Genomic DNA, 13,072 nt, shown 5'->3' on the forward strand with positions numbered 1-13,072 from the left:
GGAGAAGGAGAAGTCCAGGAATACAAAAAGATATAAAGAAATATTCAGACGTGCCATATTTTTGACATTTTCATTGATAATACCAGAAAAGGGAAAAAATAAATACTGTTTGATTTTGCCACCAGGCACCACAAAACTGTGCCCTTGCCTGATTTCATTTCAGCAAGCTTTACTGTGAAGTGTTTATGTGCCAGGCACCATGTGTAGAAGTGCTGGCCCAAAGATGAAGATGAAGTTTCTATCCTTAAGGCATGCAGTGTGGGAGATGAATAGGTAAGTGGATAATTACATTACAAGTGATTCGTGCCATGATTGAGGTGTGAACAAAATTCCACGAGAGCAAAGAAGAGTGACTAATTCTGCCTGGGGGTGTCAGATAATGTTTAATGGAGGAGGGGGGCATCTCAACTGGGCCTGAGGGAGGACTAGGAGATTGCCAGGTGGAGATGGGGAGAAAAGTCCTCTAGAGAGGAGTAGTTTGTGGACAGAGTGATCTAATTGCAGATACTAAGTTCTGAAATATGGACTGTGCATGGACAGCCTAGTACCCTCACAATTGTGAGGGGAGGGGAGTCCACAGAGATTACTAATTTATTGAAAAAGAGCATTGAGGCTTGTGTTGGTGCCAGCTAAAATGACTGAGTTGATAACCCACCTTTGTTTCTCTATGCAGAAATCACCCAGACACCTGCCATATTTTTTCTAGCCTATGTTTAAGTTAAGGTGTCAAAAAGACTTGAAGTGCTCCTGTACACATTTGGGGAGGGGAGTATATTGGTACAACCCCTGTGGAAGGCAGATTGGCAACATCTACCAGAATTACAAAGGCATATAGCTTGTGACCCAGCAAGTTCACTTGTAGGAATTTATCCTTGGATGCACTCAGTCACATGTAAAATAACTTATGTAGGAGTATTCATCATATCACTGTAACAGCAAAAGACTGGAAACAAAGTAAATGCTCATTACAAGGGAATTGGTTAAGTAAATTATATCTCTTTAAAATGGAACACTATTCAATCTAAAAACAATAAGGTAGCTCTTTCCGTCCTGTTGGAAATGATTTCAAGAATATATTGTCAAATGAAAAAAGCAAGGGCAGAACCACATATATAAAACAGGGATGGAAAGAATTCAAGTCCTCCATGGAGTATGCAAACTGCTCAATTAAAAGTCCCTGGGTTGCCCTACCTCCAGCCTCCTTGTGATGTGTGATGCAAAACTCACTGTTTAAGCCAGTTGAGAAGGAGTTTTCTGGTTTTGTAGCCAAAAACATCCAGACACAGAACTCTAAGGTCAGGGGAGGCCTTTGTGTTTGGACCTAGAAAAATGCAGAAGCAGGAGGTAAATCTTTGACTTACAGAAATTCCCCAGTGTCCTCCATATTAACTCTAGTGGACACTCTCAAGTGCTTTCCCCTCTAGAAATTCCAAGCCCTGAACCGCAGAGTAGCCAGGCATTCACATGATGCAGCCGTGGGGCTTTCTATGTAGAGATGCCATTTGGCAGGATTCAACCTGCCTGGCTTCTTTTTTTGTAAATATAACCTCATCAGAGCAACAAGCTAAAAGCCTGGCAGTATCTATTTGCAGTCAGGGAGCAAGAGTGCAGTGCAATGAATGTTAGAACCAAGCCTTATGAGGTGGAACTTGAACAACTTGCTCTGTCCACAGGAGGCCCTAGATAGCCCAGACTCTATAGTGACTAAAAAACAGATCTCTGGATCAAGCCATGTAGTCTGAGACCTTGTCCATATAGCTGAAATTGTCCTGTCAGTATCATCCAGACAATTTTAAGGAGTCTTTGTCCATTCATTCAAGAAAAACAAATATTTGTCCCCGGCACTCTGCTAGGTGCTAGGGATACAACAATGAGCAAAACCAAGATGATCTGTCCTTTATTGACTTACTGTCTAGAGAAAGAGATGGTAATTAGTTAAATGGTTATTAAATAGGTGTACAATTATAACTGAGCGGAATGTTGTAGAGGAAAGAAAGATTCATGGCAGATCAGAGGCTAAAAAAAATACATACATTAGAATGGAATCAGAGAAGCCCTGCCGGAGAAAATGACAGCTGAGCTGACATCTGAAGAACGAGTAGGAGTTAACTAGGTGATACAGGAGAAGAGCGTTCCAGGCAGAAGGAATGTTTCATGCAAAGGCCCTGGGGTGGGAGGGAGCATGGAACACTTGAGGAACTGAAAGGTCACCGTGTGGCTGGAGGGCAGAGAGTGGGGGGAGTGTGCTGGGAGGGGAGGCTGGAGCAGCAAGCAGGCACCAGGCAGGGCAAAGCCACGGAGGAGATGGAAAGTATTTTTGTAAGAGCAACAGAAAATCATTTGTGGTACAGAGTGGCAGTTGTCCCCCAATATTCATTTCCCCCCTTTATTCCTTTAATATTGGAACCCCTAAGTTTAGGCTCAACATGCGGCTATCCAATTAAAAATCACTTCCCAGACTCCTTTGCATATAAGCTTTTCCATGTGACCAAAACAACCTAGCCAATTGCTCTGGCCAATGGGCTGTGAGAAGTGCAGGCTTCCATTTCCTCCTATTCTCCTTTCACTGGCTCCAATGCAGACATGATGGTGGGGGCTGGAGGAGCCATCCTAGGCCAGGAGATGGAAGCCATATGTTGAGGATGGCAAGGCAACAAAATAGAGGGAAACTGGATCCCCTCACCATGGAACAGTCATTGCAGCCCTGGGCTATTAAACTCAGACCACATGTGACAAACTAATAGACTTCTAGCTGCTGTATGGAGGGTAAAAGCAGTAGGCTCGATCTGGAGCTATTGCAGCTACCCATTGAGGAGGATGCTGTCTTGAACCTACCTGCAAAGTAGCCGTGAAGATGGGACCGGACCCCATTAGAACATCCTTTGTCTCATATAGTGGAAACAGCACAAACTCTGGCCTCAGTGGGAGCCAAGTTCTGCTCTTGGGTTCATTATCTTTTAGCTGAGTGACCTTGAACAAGTTACTAAGCATCTCTAAGTCTCATTTATAAACCGAAATTAAGGTTCTTTTTGGGGGGTGTGATGACTAGTTTTGAGATGGCCTTCAGACAAACTCCAACACTGGCTTTTTCGTGGGTCCCCAGGCTGATGGTCTGCTCTGGAGATTGTGGACTTGCCAGCCTCTGTAATTACATGAGCCAATCCCTTAAAATAAATCTTTCCAAATATGATACATACACATGCACACATCCTATTGATTCTGTTTCTGGAGAATCTTGACTAACATGGGGGTTAACTTCCTATTAATTTATATACATAGAACAAACCACACAAACATGAAGGGCACAGCTCAGTGAACTTTTACAAAGTGAACACAACCACCATTTACAAGAATATCTAGAATATTAGAATTCTGTGAAGAAAGTTATAGCAGTGGTGTAATGTGTTACTCTAAATCCCTACATTGGCTGGGTGCAGTGGCTCACACCTGTAATTCCAGCACTTTGGCGGGCAAAGGCGGGCAGATCACCTGAGGTCAGGAGTTCAAGACCAGCCTGGGCAACATAGCAAGATCCCATTTTTGTAAAAAATTTGAAAAAATTAGCGAGGCATGGTGGCATGCGCCTGTGGTCTCAGCTACTTGGGAACCTGAGGTGGGAGGATTGCTTGAGCCCAAGAGATCAAGCCTTCAGTGAGTTATGATGGCACACCTTCACTCCAGCCTGGGCAACAGAGAGAGACCTGGCCTCAAAAAGAAGAAGAAAAAAAAAAACCTCTGGAACCATAACTATTTAAAAAGATAGTGGGTGTGGTGGCTCACGCCTGTAAACCCAGCACTTTGGGAAGCTGAGGGGGGTGGATCATGAGGTCAAGGGATCGAGACCATCCTGGTCAACATGGTGAAACCCCATCTCTACTAAAAATACAAAAATTAGCTGGGCATGGTGGCAGGCGCCTGTATTCCCAGTTACTCAGGAGGCTGAGGCAGGAGAATCGCTTGAACCCTGGAGGCAGAGGTTGCAGTGAGTCGAGGTCACGCCACTGCACTCCAGCCTGGTGACAGAGCGAGACTCCATCTCAAAAAAAAAAAAAAAAAAAGATAAAACACATTAAGAATAATGCAAGACATGGAAGAACCATAAATCAGAGTTAGAAAAACTCTGAAATGTGATTTGACAGGAATCAGAAAAAATTTAGAAATGAAAGAAAAAGTAATTTCAAAAAGGAAGGCAATTAAAAGAACACTGGCGTGACTTAACACAGCAGATGCCTTAAGAGAAATAGAAGGTGAAAAGGAGGAAATTATGAAAAATTGAAATGAAATTTTAAAACATAAATTCAAAGAAAGAGAAAATTACAAATATTTGTAATTTTATGAAGATAGGAAATGTATTAGGGTTCTCCAGAAGGGCAGAACTAATAGGACGTATGTATATATGAAAAGGAGTTTACTAGGGAGGATTGGCACACACCATCACACGGCGAAGTCTCACGATAGGCTGTCTGCAAGCTGGGGGAGAAAGAAGCCAGTAGCGGCTCAGTCTGAGTCCCAAAGCCTCAAAAGCAGGGAAGCTGATAGTGCAGGCTTCAGTCTGTGGCCGACGGCCCTAAAGCCCCCAGCAAACCATTGGTGTAAATCCAAGAGTTTAAAGGCCAAAGAACCTGGAGTCCGATGTCTAAGGGCAGGAGGAACGAACAGAAGCATCTAGCACAGGAGAAAGATGAAAGCCAGAAGACTCAGCAAGCCAGCTTATCCCACCTTCTTCCCCCTGCTTTGTTCCAGCCGCCTGGCATTGGATGGTGCCCACCCACACTGAGGGTGGGACTTTCTCTCCCAGTCCACTGACTCAAATGTCAATCTCCTCTGGCAACACTTTAACAGACACACCCAGAAACAATACTTTACCAGCTATCTAGGCATCCATCTCATCAAGTTGACACCTAATATTAACCACCACAGGAAAGTAAGACTCAGCACACAGTAAATGGAAATCTCTGAAGGAGAAAATCAAAACAAGGGAACAGCCTGAATACCGTGGGGAGGCCTGTGTGGTGAGGCACTGAGTCCCCAGACCCTCCAATCAGTAGGGAACTGAGGCCTCCTGCCAACAGCCCCCCTAGAGGAGGTCCGCCTGTGGGTATGCCAGCCCCAGCCAGGTCTTTAAATGACTGTGATCCCTTCATTGTAGCCCCTTTGTAACCTCATGAAGGTCCCTGAGCCAGAGCCATTCAGCTACGCTACTCCCAAATCCCTGATTTCAGAGGCTCTCAGATTAATAATGTTTAGCATTTGAAGTCACTACGTTTTGGAGTGTTGCTTTGTTTTTTTGTGTTTCTGTTTTGTTTTGTTTTTTGTTGTTGTTTTTTTTTTATTTTTTTAACACAGCAATAGATAACTAATAAAATTAGCATTAGGGAAACTTCCAGTATGAGACCTTTACAAATATCCCTGCTAAACACATCCTAATATGTGTCTTATGATGAATATGTGTGCATTTCTGCTGGGTATAAACCTAGGAGTGAAAATGCTGGATCACAGGATATATACATGTTCAGCCCTAGTAGACGCTGCAAGAGTCTTTTCCACAGGGCTGGTATCAATTCCCACCCTCGCTAGCAGAGTATAAGATTGCTCATACTTTCACCAACACTTGATATTTTCTGCCTTTTTCATTTTGGCCATTTTGATGGGTTGTAGTGGAATTGTATCATGGATTTAATTTACATTTCTCCTGAGGTTTAATGAGGTTTAGTATCTTCAAAAGCTCAGTGGCCATTTAGACATCTCCGTTTAAAAAACATTTATTAAAGCCCTTTACCCATTTTAAAAACTGAGTTATCTGTCTTTTTCTAATGGATCTATTCTTTTTCTAATTCTGGATTCTTTTCATATTCTGGAGCCAGTCCTTTAGTGTATATATTTCTTTTTCTTTCTCTCTTTTTTTTTTTTTTTTTGTTGTTGTTGTTGTTGAGACAGAGTCTTGCCCTGTCACCCAGGCCGGAGTGCCGTGGTGTGATCTTGGCTCACTGCAACCTCCACCTCCCGGGCTCAAGCGATTCTCCTGCTTCAGCCTCCCAAGTAGCTGGGCTTACAGGTGTGCATCACCATGCCCAGCTAATTTATGTATTTTTAAGTAGAGACAGGGCTTCACCATGTTGGCCAAGTTGGTCTTGAGCTCCTGACCTGAAGTGATCTGCCCACCTCGGCCTCCCAAAGTGCTGGGATTACAGGTGTGAGCTACCGCACCCAGCTTATATATAAAATTTATTCTCCCACTCTTTGGGTTTCCTTTTTACTCCTAAATTGTGGCTTTTGGTAAACAGTTCACTTTAATGTAGTCCAGTTTATCAATTGTTTTTTCTTTTTCTTTTCTTTTCTGGAGATGGAGTTTCATTCTTGTCACCCAGGCTGGAGAGCAGTGGCACGATCTCAGCTCTGTGCAACCTCCGCCTCTTGGGTTCAAGTGATTCTCCTGCCTCAGCCTCCCAAGTACCTGGAATTACAGGCACCCACCACACCCGGCTAATTTTTGTATTTTTAGTAGAGATGGGGTTTTGCCGTGTTGGTCAGGCTGATCTGGAACTCGAACTCCTGACCTCAGGTGATCTGCCCGCCTTGGCCTCCCAAAGTGCTGGGATTACAGGCGTGAGCCACAGCACCCGGCCTAGTTTATCAATTGTTTTTGAGATGGCTAATGATTTATGATCTGTTTAAGAAAATTTTGCCTACCCCAAGTCATGAAAATACTTTCCTATGGTATCCTCAAGAAGCTTTATTAGGTCTATGATCCATATAGAATGGATTTTTGTGTATGGAATGAGCTAGAGATGACAATTTACAATTACTCCAGTACTTTTTTTTTTTTGAGACGGAGTTTCACTCTTGTTGCCTGGGCTGGAGTGCAATGGTGCAATCTCGGCTCACTGCAACCTTCGCCTCAGCCTCCCAAGTAGTTGGGATTACAGGCAGCTGCCACTGCGCCTGGCTAATTTTGTATTTTTAGTAGAGACAGGGTTTCACCATGTTAGCCAGGCTGGTCTCCAACTCCTGGCCTCAGGTGATCCGCCTGCCTCAGCCTCCTAAAGTGCTGGGATTACAGGCGTGAACCACTGCGCCTGGCCACTCCAGCACTATTTATTGAAAAGGAAGAAAATCATCCTTTCCTGGGGGCATTGGAACATACCTTTATCATAAATCAAGTGCCCAGAAGTTTGGAGATCTATTCATAGACTCTCTCTTCTGCTCTACTTGTCTATCCTTGGACCAATACCATATTGTTTTAATTATAATAGATGTATAATAAGCCTTGATATCTAGTAAATAGGGCTTCCAGCTGATTTTTCTTCAAGATTGTCTTTGTTATTGTGACTCTTTGATTTCCACATAATTTTTTTTATTTCCACATAATTTGTTTTTCTTTTCTTTTTTTGAGGTAGGATCTTGCTCTGTTGCCCAGGCTGGAGTGCAGTGGCGTCATCTTGGCTCACTGCAGCCTCCATCTCCCAAGTTCAAGCAAGTCTCGTGCCTCAGCCTCCCTAGTAGCTGGAATTACAGGCTTGTACCACCATGCCTGGCTAATTTTTGTATTTTTAGTAGAGATAGGGTTTTACCATGTTGGCCAAGCTGGTCTCAAACTCCTGGACTTAAGTGATCCGCCTGCCTCGGCTTCCCAAAGTGCTGGGATTACTTCCCAAAGTGCTGGGATTACTTCCCAAAGTGCTGGTATGAGCCACTGCGCCCAGCCCGTATAAATTTTAGAATCAGCCTGTCAATTTCCATTGAAACATCTACTAAGATTTTAGTTAGGATTGCATTTAATGTAGTAATAAATTAGGGAAAAATTAACACTCTTGAGTTTTACAATTCACTAACACGGTTTTTTTTTCTCCATTTATTCAGATTTTCTTTAATTTTTCTCAGTAATGTTTGCTGGTTTCATGTGTAGAATCTTGAATATCTTTCACTGGATTTATTCCTGGGTATTTGATTTTTTTGATGCTATATCAGTAATATTTTAAAATTTCATTCCAATTGTTACTGCTCATATATAGAATACAATTAATCATTAAAATACTGACCCTTGTATCTACTGACCTTGCTAAGCTCATTTGTTCTTTCTGTCCAGTACTTTTTACTTTCTGCATGCACAGTCATGTAGTCTCTTAATAATGAACAATTTCATTTTCTCCTTCCCGTACTTATACCTTTTATTTCTTTTCAGTTCAGATCCCAGTATAATGTCAAACAGAAGTAATGATAGTGACATTCTTGACTTGGTCCTAATATCAGGGGGATGTCTTACAATATCTTATTACTATTATGATGCTTGATGTGGAGGGTGTCCAAGCCTGAGTAGGGGTGGGAAGAGCATCTGCATAGGATGTAGGAGCCTGAATGGGGTGAGGAGGTCATCTCCATGGAAGGGAGATCCAGGACAGGGTGTCAGAGCCCAGAAAGATGGACAAGGACATCTACATGTTAGGTGGTCTTGGGTGGTATGTTGGTGCACCAAGAGGGAAAGAAAATGTTCGTATGTGACACAGGTGTCAGGCCCCAAAGGAGTGAGGAGAGCTTTGACATCAGGGATGACCCAGCAGAGGATGTCAGAACCCAAGTGGAGTTAGAAGAACATTTATAGAAGTTTTGGAAAGGAGGGAATGTGGCAGTGACAGAATATTGGTAACATGCAAAGGGATTTATATAGTGAGGAAATGGATTGAAGAAAATGGGAACCAGGTTTCTCACTATTGGAGAAAGAAGTTAAAAATATGGGCTGGTCACAGTGGCTCACACCTTAATCCCCATAATCCCAGCACTTTGGGAGGCTGAGGTAGGATCACTTGAGCCCGGGAGTTCCAGAACAGCCTGGGCAACATGGTGAAACCCCATCTTTACAAAAAATAAAAATAAGCTGGGTGGGACGGCAGATGCTTGTAGTCCCAGCTACCTGGGAGGCTGTGGTGGGAGGATGGCTTGAGTCCAGGATATCAAGGCTGCAGTGAGCCATGTTCATGCCACTGCACTCCAGTTTGGATGACAGAGAGAACCCCTGTTTCAAAAAACAAAAAACCCACCCCCTCCACCACCAAAATGGAAAGAGATGAAACTAGAGTGAATGCTGGAGTATTGGATTAGAATTAGAGGTATTAGTGTGAACTTAAAGTTTTCAGTATATGTAGATGGATATAGAAGTGTGTGTGTCTGTGTGTGTGTGGAGTATATTTCTTAGGTCTGTCCACTGAGAGGGGCTAGGAAGAGCAACACCCCAACAGCAATGAGCATATCTAGCATCCAGATCTTAGTTTCTAAACACCTTTCTTTCCTAACAGGAACCAGGGCTCCTTGGAGAAATGGTTGGTTCTAGGCCTGAAGGAAGGAAAAATACAAGATAAACCTAGAATACTTTACTGTGCCAGAGAATGAAGAAATGCTGAAAGAATAATATCTATTCTGTCAAAGAGACATAGAAACTAGCTTGAAGGAGCTCCCATTGGCCAAATCTGGGACAATTTGAGCACTGAAATAAGGATAGTAACAGATTATAACACATTAAATAAAATGGGAATCCATGAATCCATTTGATAAAAATAAATTAATTAATTCAAAATTTTATGAGTAATTTTACTTAGTTTCAAAGCATCTTGCCAAGGGAAAAAGTGTGACTTTACAGTGGAGAAACTAGCAGATACCCTCTTCATCAAGTGATCAAGGTTAAAATCACCGATGAAGAGACATAACAGCTAAGTGCAATGTGGGATCCTGGATTGGTTCAAGGAACTGAAAAATAACATTAGTGAGACAATTGGTGAAATTTGAATAGATGTGTAGACTATTTAGCAGTAATATTTCAAAGTCAGTTTCTTGTTTTGATCATTAATTGCATTGTGGTTGGCAGGAGAAAGTCCTTGCAATGCACTGAATGTTTATGTTCCCCCGGCCCCCAAATTCATTTGTTGAAATCCTAACCCCCAAGATGATGATATTAGAAAGTGGGGCCTTTGGGAGGTGAGTAAGGTTACAATGGAAAGATAGCTGTCTGTGAGGAATTGGGCCCTCAGCAGACAAGAAAGCTACCAGGACCTTGATCTTGGACTTCCCAGCCTCCAGAATTTTGAGAAACTAATTTCTGTTATTTATAAGCCACCCAGTTTATGCTATTTTGTTATAGCAGCTTGAATGAACTAAGACATTCTTTGTGGTAGGAAATGCATTCTAAAATATTCATGAATAATGAGGCATCATGTTGGCAACTTATCCTCAAACAGGTTAAGCAAAAATGTTCTTTGTACTGTTTTTTAAAAAAAGGTAAGATATAATTATTCTGGACTTGGGAGAATGTTTATCTGATGTGCTGGTGCATGAAGCGGGGAGGGCTGCATTACTTCCTGGAGGAATGAAGTCTTACCCAGAATGATGCTTTTACTGTAATCTGTGCAGGCTCTAACTGTGAATTCCTTGAGGGCGGGGCCTGTGTTATTTAAAGGTGAAAGAATAGGCTTTGTGGGGCCTGAAGGTTATACATTCAGGAAGGCTCTTCTTAAGAAAGAGATTATAAAATTACGAGTATAATATTAGGCAGTAAAATGAATATTTATTTAGGACAAGAAAAGAAATCATGTCAAATTATAAATTCTATAAAGCTCACAAATATTGCAAACACCACAAAATCCAGAAAAAAAAACCCTCTTTTCTTGGTTAACTGCTTAGTCTATCCCTCTATAATACTTTTTGGGTTTTCATTTTTTTTGAAACGGGATCTTGCTCTTTGGCCCAGCCTGGAGTGCAGTGGTGTGGTAACAGATCACTCCAGCTCCAGCCTCGACTTTCTGGGCTAATGCAATCCTCCTATCTGAGCCTCCTGAGTAGCTAGGACCGCAGGTGTGCACCACCATACCTGGATAATTTTTAAATTTTTTTGTAGAGATAGGGCCTCACTATGTTGCTCAGGCTGGTCTTCAACTCCTGGGCTCATGTGATCCTCCTGCCTTGGCCTCCCAAAGTATTGGAATTACAGGTATGAGCCACTGTACCTGATCTGTAACACTTTTTTTTAAACACATTTCTTGGCTTCATACTCTGTGATTACATCTTCATATGATATCGACATGATAATATCAGCATCTTAAACTAGAAATGCAATTCAGTCTTTCCTCTAGCATGGGCGATCAAAATTTGTTTTAAAAAAATTATTATTCATAGCTTTAAAAAAATTTGCTTTGGTTTCAAAAACTCATTGATAATGTTACATAAATGTTTAAGATTGTTATCTAGTTTGGGAAACCGCTACCAAGTTTCTTCCATATATGAGCTGTATGACTTAAAGACATAACCGAATATATTCCTGACAAGTAAGAAGTTCCGTTTTTGTGTATGAGAACTGAATTCTCCATGTACAATTTTACACACCCAATAATTAAAAGACCCTTCCACAGATAAGTGTCTGGCTCCACACATTTCAAACCTTGTTTGCCTTCCTTACTCAGACACTTCTGGTGCTGGGCATTGTAGGACATATCCATTTTGCAACACAATCTCTTATCCTACATTGCTTCATGATGCTGGGTCAGGTGGCAAAGCGAGTAAGCACTGGTCATATCCCTAGAAGACACTCTCATACCAGTATATCAAGCAATAATTAACTACACATAGGAACATTTGCAGAATATACAACTAGAGCTCACTGTATAGATTGAATCGTGGCCTCCCAAAAAGATATATTTGTGTCCTAACCTGTAGAACCGGCAAATGTGACCTTACTTGGTAAAAGATTTTTGTAGATTTAATTATCTTGAGATACGATCATCCTGGATTTAGAGTGGGCCCTAAATCTAGTGACAGTTGTCTTTAAAAATCTTTTTTTAATCAAAAAAAATTTTTTTTAGAGACAGGCAAGAGAGCCACAGAGGAGAAGGTGATGTGAAGACAGAGCAGGGATTGGAGTGATACATCTACAAACCAAGAAATACCAATGGTTGCTGCCAGCCACCAGGATCTAGGAGAGTGGCATGGAACAGATTTTCCCTTAGAACTTTCAGAAAGAACTAACCCTGTCAACACTGTGATTCTGGACTGTGAGAGAGAAAGTTCTGTTGTTTTAAGCCATCAAGTTTGTGGTAATTTGTTATGGCAACCGTAGGAAACTCATCACCCAGTAAATCCAAATTAAATATTATCCCAATTTTTGCTTGATACCAGAAATGGCCGTAGTGTTTCAACACTCTCTAGCATAAGACAATTGTAACAGGGGAAGCTGGTGTGGAAACAGACAGCAGTCTGAACCAGTTTGGACAAAAATACTGGTCTTGCAAATTTTAGAAAAAGCACACAACCTCTGAACACATGACTAGGGTGCCTTCCAGGACCTTAGAAGGGGCCCTGCCAAGGGAGAGTTCCTGAAGCTTATGTTTAATACATTTTACAGAAGAGCTGCCTTGGTGTAGGAAGCAGTGTAGTGTTGCAAAGACAAGCTCTGGAGCCAGACACCCTGGGTTCAAATCCCAATTTTGCAACTATCTAGCTGTTGACTTGAGATAAGTTACTTAGCCTTTCTGCCCCCCAATTTCTTCCTTCGTAAAATATAAATGGCAGTAGCACTATCTGCCTCATAGGGTTTGTTTACCTGGTGAAGTAACATGATACACATAAGGCACATTATATATCTATATCTCCTATCTATCTATCTATCTATCTATCTATCTATCTATCTATCTCTATCTATCTATCTATCTATCTATCTATCTATCTATCTCACACACAAAGAACAGTATATGCCTCATGGTATGCACTCAAGATACCTTAACCACTTTATTATTTATTCAACAAGTGTCTGTTGTTCTCTTCTTTGTGTCCACATGTATTCAGTGTTTAGCTCCCACTTATAAGTGAGAATATGTGGCATTTAGCTTTCTATTTCTGTGTATATTCACTTAGGATAATGCTTCCAGTTCCATCCATGTTGCTGCAAAGTACATGATCACATTCTTTTTATGGCTGCATAGTATTCCATGGTGTATATGTACCACATTTTCTTTATCCAGTCCACTGTTGATGGGCATTTAGGTTGATTCCATGTCTTTGATATTGTGAATAGTGCTGCAATGAACATATGCAT

The 13,072-nt window shown here is 41.6% G+C and overlaps 1 long non-coding RNA gene across 1 annotated transcript in view; it reads left to right on the forward strand.

Annotated features, from left to right (window-relative positions):
* Positions 1 to 12,133, forward strand: part of LOC129487256 (uncharacterized) — a 29,161-nt gene extending 17,028 nt beyond the window's left edge. Inside the window, exon 2 of the long non-coding RNA XR_008659274.1 lies at positions 11,844 to 12,133. This is a non-coding gene — a long non-coding RNA (uncharacterized lncRNA). The remainder of the gene's footprint in view (positions 1 to 11,843) is intronic.
* The last annotated feature ends 939 nt before the right edge of the window (positions 12,134 to 13,072 follow it).

Source organism: Symphalangus syndactylus, chromosome 8 (assembly GCF_028878055.3).
Source record: "Symphalangus syndactylus isolate Jambi chromosome 8, NHGRI_mSymSyn1-v2.1_pri, whole genome shotgun sequence".
Lineage (NCBI taxonomy): Eukaryota > Metazoa > Chordata > Mammalia > Primates > Hylobatidae > Symphalangus > Symphalangus syndactylus.